General features: G+C 44.9%; 1 long non-coding RNA gene across 1 annotated transcript; it reads right to left on the bottom strand.

The window, feature by feature from the left end:
- Positions 1-1,716: 1,716 nt before the first annotated feature.
- On the bottom strand, positions 1,717-6,634 carry LOC139274726 (uncharacterized). Its single transcript, XR_011595579.1, has 3 exons — positions 6,404-6,634; positions 2,303-2,384; positions 1,717-2,203 (listed from the first exon to the last, which is right to left on the bottom strand). It is a non-coding gene; the product is annotated as an uncharacterized lncRNA (long non-coding RNA).
- Positions 6,635-10,032: the final 3,398 nt, after the last annotated feature.

Raw genomic sequence — 10,032 nt, 5'->3', positions numbered from 1 at the left:
TGGGGGTGTAAAAGGCAATATTGAGGAGGACTGCAACAAATAACAGGAGGACATTAATAAACTTGCAGACTGGGCATATAATTGGCAAATGAAGTTCAACATAGATAAATGTGAGGTATTACATTTTGGTAGGAAGAATAGGGAGGTCACTTATTACATGGAGGGTGTGAGCCTGGGTGGGGTAAAGGAGCAAAGGGATCTCACACTACAAATATACAAATCACTAGAAGTAGCAAGACAGGTCAATAAGGCCATAAAAAAGCAAACCAGGCATTCTGGTTTATTTCTAGAGGTATAGATAGAATTGAAAGTAATGAAGTTAAGTTAAACTTATATCGAACCTTGGTTAGACCACACTTAGAGTACTGCATACAATTCTAGGCGCCATATTATAGAAAGGATATGGAGGCACTGGAGAGAGTGCAGAGAAAATTTACAAGGACGATACCAGAAATGCGAGGGTAGATCTTTTGAACAAAGTGAAGATGGTACTTGCTTGTCGCATAAAATAAAATGGCCCAGAAATCCCGGTTTCTTCTTCCCGCAGGCATTCGACTAAAAATAGGGCAAAAGATGCGCACTTACCTTTTGGTCAAATGCTCACCAGAGATCCCGGACTCGAGGCCTCCTCTTCTTGCGTAACGGAGCGCATTCACGTTGGGACGTCCGTAGGAGTCACGTGGGCCTGGACACCCAATCACGGTAAAGTATTTTCTCATTCATATTAAGAGGAGTTTCGTAAGTCCGAAACTCCTATTACTATCAATGAGAAACATCCTCAAACACCCAAACACTACATAAAACATTTTAAAAAATCACATAAATACACTATAGAAATTAAAGTTGATAGAAATGTTTTTGAAAAAAAAAATTTGCTGATTTTTTAAAAAAGTTTTAATTATGGTTTAAAATAAAATTATCTGAGTGAGCAGGATTTTTAACATAAATATGTATATTTACATTTTATTTTAAAATGTTTTTGATATATTTTTAAACTCTTACGCTGGTAAAAGTAGGCTATGCACCTGCCTTTACCAGGCGCAAGAGTTTTAAGGACATTCGCAGGGCAAATAGCCCAATCTCTGCCGTGGGAATGTCCTCGCTCCCGAGATTCGTGCGATCTGTCAAGCCAGAAACTTGACAGATCGGAAAAGCCGGTTTTCAGCGCATGCGCAATGCGCGCCGAAAACCGTCTTTTCCGATGTCTTCCCGGGTCCATAGAAACTCCCTACCGTCCCGGGGAGGCCGCGATTTCTGGGCCAATGAAAAGCAGGCAGAATCCGTGTGCTTTTCCACAGCCTGTGACATCTTCAGGTCAACTACAATAGGAACTAATATTCTATTATCATCCATAACCAGTGCTTGATGTGAGATTGCTGAAAGAAATTAACCTTGTGCCGAAGGTTATTGCTTGAGATCACGTTGAAGTGGCAAGCCCCACAATCCTATTGATTATAACGAGGTGTTCAGGGTCTGATCAATCAGAGATTGGTGCCTTCCCAAGGTTCACTTAAATGTTTTCTTGTCAGGACTGAAAAGAAACTGATTTATAAACTTCCCGACAGCTCGCGTGACCTTTGGCTGAACCTTGCATGGCGAGAATATTCTGTGGCGCAAAATGAAATTGACTGTAAAATCGTTATTTAATGAAGAACAAGATAAAAAATTAAAATGTAGATCTGTTGTTTTTGAAAGTTCATCTTTAATGTGCTTCATTCTCCTGAGATTAAATCCACTGATGTTCTTACAAAACAGTACATAGAATTACATACAATTTACAGCACAGAAACAGGCCATTTGGCCCGTCGTGCTTGTGCCTGCACTTTGAAAGACCTGTCCAATTTAGTCCCATACCCCAGTTATTACCCTAAGCCATGATCTCATTGAATGGAGGAACAGGGTCGAGGGATGGAATGGCCTATTCCTGTTCCTGTATGGGTTTAAAAAATGCCTGTCAATCTTTGCTTCTCTCTAGGACAGGAGAATTGGAGCTGAAAATTTGTTTGGAGGGATTTTAAGATGCTAATGTCGGGCGTACCCTAAATTTAGCGCCGGCAGCCAAAAGATTCAGTGGTTGCGCCCTTACAGTGGATTGGAGCACTAAGGGAAGCGTGCAACACTTCTCTTAGGGAGCTCGGCCGGGCGAGTAACTGAATATCCGTTGCTAAAGAGCCAGCTTTGTAGCGCCCTCAGAGAGGCCTCCCTGCAACAAAAAAAAATTGGAACAAAAAACATTCCCGATACATTACTCACCCTAAATGAAGTTAAATTGCAAAAAGAAAAAAAAAACAATCACACTTACCTCATGCAGTCATTCCTTCCCTCACCACCGCTGCTGGGACAGCTCGACATGTCAGCTTCTCTGGTGGGGTCACTACGGAGCACTACAGGTGCAGCGCAAAACAAATTTTGAAATCAGGTCTATACCGGGGGAGTTGCACACCGGCACACGCTCAGGGCGACACTCCCCTGCGCCGCAGATACCGGCACACTGAATTAATGAGCGGCGCGAATGCCAGCACTCATGGCTGCAAACCCGTTAGCGCCCCTGTTCCGAACTGTGCGAGGGGCGCCGTCTAAATGAATTTCTAGCCCTTGGAGGCATGTAGTGTAGAAAGGGGTTTGTTGGACTGATCCTGCCTGTACAATCAGTTACTTGCTTACCACCTCTTCATTAAGAAGAAACAAAATGATCAATGATGTAATTACTATTATTTTATTTTAAAATTATCATCATTTTCTTCAAATCACTCCATGGCCACGCCCCTCCCTATCTCTACAAACTTCCTCCAGCCCTATAACCCTTCGAGATCTCTGCGCTCCTCCAATTCTGGTCTCTTGCATATCCCCGATTTTAACCGCTCCACTATTGGCGGCCATGCCTTCAGCTGCCTGGGCCCTAGGCTCTGGAATTCCCTCCCTAATCGTCTCCGTCTCTCTAACTGTCTCTCCTCCTTTAAGACGCTCCTTAAAACCTACCTCTTTGTCTGAATACCTCCACAGATGGCTCAGTGTTAAATTCTGTTTGATCACACTCCTGTGAAATGCCTTGGGACATTTTATTACGTTAAAGGCACTATATAAATGCAAGTTGTTGTATTTAATCGACAGATGGCTATTTTTTAGTTCTACTTAAACTCCAAGAGTTACCAATTAATCTGCATGTTTTATTGTAAAATGAAAATCTCAGAATGCCTTACATTCCTGAAATATACATGGGCTTGAAATATTCACCAGGTCGATCGCAATGTTAAATACTATTTTGCTTTGAGGTACCATCTATAATGAATTATTTAGTTCTGACATTCAATTGCAGATGAAAGGATAATTATATTCTAATTAATAGTAACTTTCAAAAGGGAATTGGATATATTATTTGAAAAAGAAACATTTTCAGGGCTGTGGGGAAAGAGCAGGAGGAGTGGGACTCTCTTTCAAAGAGCTGGTACAGGCACAACGGGCCAAATGGCCTCCTTCTGTGCTGATTGATTCTTTGAATTATTATTATTTTGGATATACTAAAAAGTTGCTAACTTATATAGAGAATAAAATAAATCTGGGTACAGTCATGAATTGATAGAATCATAACTTGCAAGAGCACACCCTTCTAACACCCACTAAAACTCAACAATTATGTTACTGCTTTGAAACACAGTCTCAATCTTCCACTGCACCTTCAGCGGGTATAATGCTCAGAGAATTACATCAAATTTGCAGCACAGAAACAGCTTTTTGGCCCAGAAGGTCAATGTCGGTGTTTATGCTCCACACGAGCCTCCTCCTACCCCTTTTCATCTTACCCTATTCCTTTTTCCCTCATGTTTATCTAGCTTCTCCTTAAATGCATCTACGCTATTCGCCTCAATCACTCCCTCTGATAGCGAGTTTAACATTCTCACTGCTGTCATAAGAACGTACGAAATAGGAACAGGAGTACGCGATACAGCCCCTCGAGCCTGCTCTGCCATTCAATATCAGTTCCATTTCCCCACCCACTTATCCCCATAACCCCTTATCGCTCAAGAAACTGTCTATTTCTATCTTAAACTTATTCAATGTCCCAGCTTCCACAGCTCTCCGAGGCAGCAAATTCCACAGACTTACAACCCTCTGAGAAGAAATTCCTCCTCATTTCTGTTTTAAATGGGCGGCCCCTTATTCTAAGATCATGCTCTCCAGTTCTAGTCTCCCCCATCAGTGGAAACATCCTCTCTGCATCCACCTTGTCAAGCGCCCTCATAATCTTAGATGTTTCGATAAGATCACCTCTCATTCTTCTGAACTCCAATGAGTAGAGGCCCAACCTACTCAACCTTTCCTCATAAGTCAACCCCCTCAACCCCGGAATCAACCGAGTGAATCTTCTCTGAACTGCCTCCAAAGCAAGTATATCCTTTCGTAAATATGGAAACCAAAACTGCACGCAGTATTCCAGGTGTGGCCTCACCAATACCTTATATAGCTGTAGCAAGATTTTCCTGCTTTTATACTCCATCCCCTTTGCAATAAAGTCCAAGATACCATTGGCCTTCCTGATCACTTGCTGTACCTGCATACTATCCTTTTGTGTTTCATGCACATTATACTCCATCTGACAATTTTTTGCCCATTCACTTAACCTGTCTATGTCCTTTTGCAGATTTTTTGTGCCCTCCTCACACATTGCTTTTCCTTCCATCTTTGTATCATCAGCAAACTCAGCTATGTTACACTCAGTCCCTTCTTCTAAGTCATTAATATAGATTGTAAATAGTTGGGGTCCCTGCACTGATCCCTGCGGCACCCCACTAGTTACTGGTTGCCAACCAGAGAATGAACCATTTATCCCGACTCTCTCTTTTCTGTTAGTTAACCAATCCTCTATCCATGCTAATATATTACCCCCAGCCCTGTGAACTTTTATCTTGTGCAGTAACCTTTTATGTGGCACCTTGTCAAATGCCTTCTGGAAGTCCAAATACACCACATCTCTGAATTCTCCATTGGATTTATGAGTGATTATCTTATATTTATGGCCCCTAGTTTTAGACTTGCCACAAATGGCATAAACTGGGAGATCAGGCGAGCTTGTGCTGAATTTCTGGGCCATTGAAGGAGACCAACCATTGTTAATCACCATGTCTGATAACGCTCCTGTGGAGCACCCTATGTTAAAGGCGCTATATAACAACAACTTGCATTTATATCATGTCTTTAACTTAGTAAAATGTCCGAAGGCGCTTCACAGGAACGATTATCACAACACAATTTGACACCGAGCCACATAAGTAGGTATTAGGAAAGGTGACCAAAAGTTTGGTCAAAGCGGTAGGTTTTAATTAGTCTTAACAGAGGAGAGAGAGGTAGAGAGGCAGAGAGATGTGGAGGTGGATGGAATTGCAAGTTGTTGAAGCATAGAGATCTCAGTAGCATGAATTTTATGTTGTATTCTTTGATTTTGTTGAAATGCATTTGCTTTTACCAGTAGTTTAATGACATATATCTTTATGAGGTAAATCTGTTAGAAGTGCTATGCAAGGTAACAATCTTTGAATTTAGTATCACTGTATTTATATCACATGGCATGGAAAGAATTTTTCACAGTTATAATGAGAAAAGTGGCCCCTTGCTGCAGCCTCTTATGAAAAGGAAAAGCCAATTCTACTCAAATTCCATGCTCTGATGCTAGGTCATAATTATCTTGAATGCTCTCAAACTATTCATGATGAAAAATGCAGGTATCAGGGTCGAAGCCGAGGAGAAAAGACTACTGCTTTGCTTTGCATCTGTGAAACTCTGTCCAAGACTTTTGATGCGATTAATGGTTATTAATTTTTATTTACATGTGATTCCATGCTGCCATCATTTTAGCCTCAAATTTCTACTCCGCCTAAAGGCAGAAGTTAGGAACCCATCTCTGTCAGGTCTCCACCCCTCAAAAGCATCCACAGCTAATTCTGATGGAGAGGGAGTGTGACTTCTTCTGCACAACCCCACCCCTGCCCCCAAAATCCCAACATCCATTTGGGAAGCAAAAGCCCTGGGAGAAAGATTAGAGAAGTATTAAAAATTGTGTTTGAAAACTAGGGCTAGAAATTTGGTATATTTATGGGGGCACTAACCGCCTTACCGCACGGGCGCAACGCTGGCAACGGCTTTCGCCATATTGGGTGGGAGTTTAGCAGCGATGCTACGGTATTGCCCCCGATCTCCTGCACCCGGAGATCGTGAGGTCATCGCCGTGCGCATCGCCCCATTAGCGCCCCAGCCCCAAAATTGGCTTTCGACCCTACAGCAGCGCCGGGTGAGAACACTGCCAGCTGCAGGGGACGCGTATCGGGCGGCTGGCCACTACCAGGGTGAAAATTGAAGGGGAGGTGGGCGAGTTTGTTGCTTTTTATTATTTTTATTACTTATTTCTTACTTTTTGTTGCCGCTACTGATGCGGTTTCTTCGCAGGGTCCTGGCCGCGATCACTCTGCTTGAGTGCCGGGCTGACCCCACAGCACCCCACTCCCTGGTGGTCCAGGTAGGTCCTTTTTTCTTTTGCAGGGCTTGCAGCGGGGGTCCTTCCCTTTCAGTACGTGGCAGCGTTGCACGGCCCAGTGTGCATGCTGCCGATGCGGCCGCCCCGTTAGCACCCCAGAAGAAAGTTGTGCATTTGATTTAGCGATCCACTTCCTTCCGGGGATGGTAACTTGAATTTCTCGAGAGGGGCGGGACTTCCGCGCCCGGTTTTGAATTTCACTCCCTTTAGTTCTGAGTACTAAAAATATCTTGGATGGGGTAAAAAGGTAGTTTTGATGATTTTTTGACTAACCTTCAATCGGGTAATGACGTGTCTATAAGCTTTCCGATGGGCTGTGGGAGGATGGACATGCCGGGTGACCAATGGCGGGAGTGGGGCGGTCAAAGGAGGAGGTCATGTGATGACACCTCCAGGAATGTGTCCAACCAGAGTTGGCAAATCTAGACACGCCTTAAAACCTTCCTCTTTGACCAAGTATTTGGTCACCTATCCTAATATCTCCTTCTGTGTCTCAGTGTTGAATTGTCTTTGATAATCGCTGCTGTGAAGTGCCTTGGGATGTTTTACTACATTAAAGGGATAAGGTAGCATAGTGGATGTACTGGACTAGTAATCCTGAGGCCTGGACTAATGATCCAGAGACATGAGTTTAAATCCCACCATGGCAACTTGGAATTTAAATTCTGTTAATTAAATAAATCTGGAATAAAAAGTTAGTGTCAGTAATGGTGGCCATGAAACGATCTGATTATGGTAAAAACCCATCTGGTTCAATAATGTCCTTTAGGAAAAAAGTAGGGAAGTCCTGTTCCAACTGTACAGGGCGTTGATAAGACCACACCTGGAGTATTATGTACACTTTTGGTCTCCTTGTTTAAGGAAGGATATACTTGCATTGGAGGCAGTTCAGAGAAGGTTCACTAGGTTGATTCCTGAGATGAAGGGGTTAGCATATGAAGGTTGGGCCTATACTCATTGGAGTTCAGAAGAATGAGAGGTGATCTTATTGAAACATATAAGATTCTTTAGGGGCTTGACAGGGTCGATGCTGAGAAGATATTTCCCCTCATGGGGGAATCTAGAACTAGGGGACATTGTTTCAGAATAAGGGGTCACCCATTTAAAAAAGAAATGAGGAGGAATTTCTTCTCTCAGAGGGTCGTGAATCTTGGGAATTTTCTACCCCAGAGAGCTCGGTCTTTGAATATATTTAAGGTGGAGATAGACAGATTCTTGAATGACAAGGGAGTCATGGGTTATGGGGAACGGGTGGGGAAGTGAAGTTGAGGTCAGGATCAGATCAGCCATGATCTTATTGAATGGCAGAGCAGGCTCGAGGGGTCAAACGGCCTACTCCTGCTCTTATTTCTAATGTTCTTATGTTCTGCTGTCGTTACCCGGTCTGGCCTATATATGACTCCAGACTGACAGCAATGTGGTTCACTCTTAACTGCAAATGACCACAAGTCATATAAAAAAAACTGCTATTATGGACTGAAGCGGTTCAAGAGTATTCCCCTAGTCAAGGCCAATTCGGGATGGGCAATAAATGCTGGCCTTGTCAGCGAAGCTTACATCATGCGGATAATTTTTTTTTAAAGTGAATTGTTGTTCAAGGGCTATTGTTTTAGAGGCGAATAGAAAGAAACACTTGCATTTATATAGCACCTTTTATGACCACCGGAAGTCCAAACGCGCTTTACAACCAATGAAGTACTTTTTGAAGTGTAGTCACTGTTGTAATGTAGGAAATGCAGCAGCACACTCCCACAATGTAATAATGACCAGATAATCTGTTTCCCTTAGTGATGACAATTGACAGATAACTTTTGGCCAGGACACCAGGGATACTCCCCTGCTCTTCTTCAAAATAGTGCCATAGGATCCTTTACGTCCACCTGAGAGGGCAGATGGGGCCTTGGTTTAAGGATGTAGTGATTTGCAGTAGAAATATGCTCTGATTGGGTCTCTGTGATCACATGACCTGATTGCTGATTGGTTCCCCTGGAGGATAAGACACACCTAGCTGTTTCTCTGGAATGTGTTATTAGAACCGCCCTGCCCAAGTTCTCAATAACTTTGCAAAGTGTAATTTGAGCCAGTCTGACTGCCAACTCCAGACAGGAGAAAGCTCCCCCTCCCCGTCCAAGTTCCTGCCCCATTCCAGCCCAAGTTGTTGAAATCCCCAGCCCAAGTTCCTGACCACCCCAGCCCAAGTCCATGCCGCACCCAGCCAAAGTTCCTGACCCTCTCAGCCCAAGTTCATGCCCCCCATGCCTCAGCCCAAGTTCCTGCCCCATCCCAGCCCAAATTCTTGATCATCCCACAAATTACCCCCCATCCCCCCCTCCCCGCCACACTATAGATGGGGCATTGTGTGTGGGTCACGGATTGTTAACAGATTTATTGGGTATGAAATGAATAGTGACAGTGTCGTGACTTCCGGATTTCATCCCTTCCAATGATATCCCTTGTAACACATGCACCGAACTTTCTGAGAAATCAGGTCTGGGTGTAAAGGAGGTGGGGTTGGAAGAACATGATCTGTCTTCCCTGAGTTCCCTCTCTCCCCTCTGATCCCCTCTCCTGCATCCCTCTCTCTCCCCCACTCTCTCTCACTCTCCGCCCAGTCTCCCTCGGTCTCTCTCTGCCCCACTCTCTCTCTCTCCACTGTCTCTCTGTCTCTCCCCACAGTCGTTCTCTCCCCACAGTCTATATCATTCTCCCCACAGTCTCTCTCACTCTCTCCCCAGTCTCTCACTCTCTCCCCAGTCTCTCTCTCTATCTCTCCATGGTCTCTCTCTCTCTCTGCCCCACTCTCTCTCTTTCTCCCCACAGTATCTTTGTCTCTCCCCACAGTCTTTCTCTCCTCACAGTCTGTATCATTCTCCCCACAGTCTGTCTCGCTTTCTCCCCAGTCTCTCTCTCTCTCTGCTCCACTCTCTCTCTCTCTCTCCCCAGTCTCTCTCTCTCTCTCCCCCTAGTCTCTCTCACTCTCCCCTCACTCTCTCTCCCTCGTCTCTCTCACTCTCCCCCCAGTCTCTCTCTCTCTCTCTCCCCCCCAGTCACTCTCACTCTCCACCCCCCTGTCTCTCTCACTCTCGCCCCAATCTTTCTCTCTCTTTCCCCCAGTCTCACTTACTCTCCTCCCAGTCTCTCTCTCCTCCCAATCTCTCTCATTCTCCCCCTAGTCTCTCTTTCCCCCAGTATCTCTCACTCCCCCTGCCTAGTCTCTCATTCCCCCCCAGTCTCTCTCCCCCCAGTCTCTCACTCTCCCCCCAGTTTCTCTCTCTCCCCAGTCTCTCTCTCTCCCCCCAGTCTCTCTTTCTCTCTCTTTGCCCCCCCTCAGTCTCTCTCCCTCCCCCAGCATATCTCCCCCAGTCTCTCTCTCTCTCCCCCGAGTATCTCCCCTTTCCCCAGTCTCCCCCCCCCCGCCAGTCTCCCCCCCCCACCCCTCAGTCTCTCTCTCAGTCGCTCTCGCTCTCTCTCTCTCCCCAGTCTATGTCTCTCTCCAACCCTAGTCT

This window comes from Pristiophorus japonicus, chromosome 10 (genome assembly GCF_044704955.1).
Source record: "Pristiophorus japonicus isolate sPriJap1 chromosome 10, sPriJap1.hap1, whole genome shotgun sequence".
Classification (NCBI taxonomy): domain Eukaryota; kingdom Metazoa; phylum Chordata; class Chondrichthyes; family Pristiophoridae; genus Pristiophorus; species Pristiophorus japonicus.
This window is presented reverse-complemented; position numbering and strand designations above follow the sequence as displayed.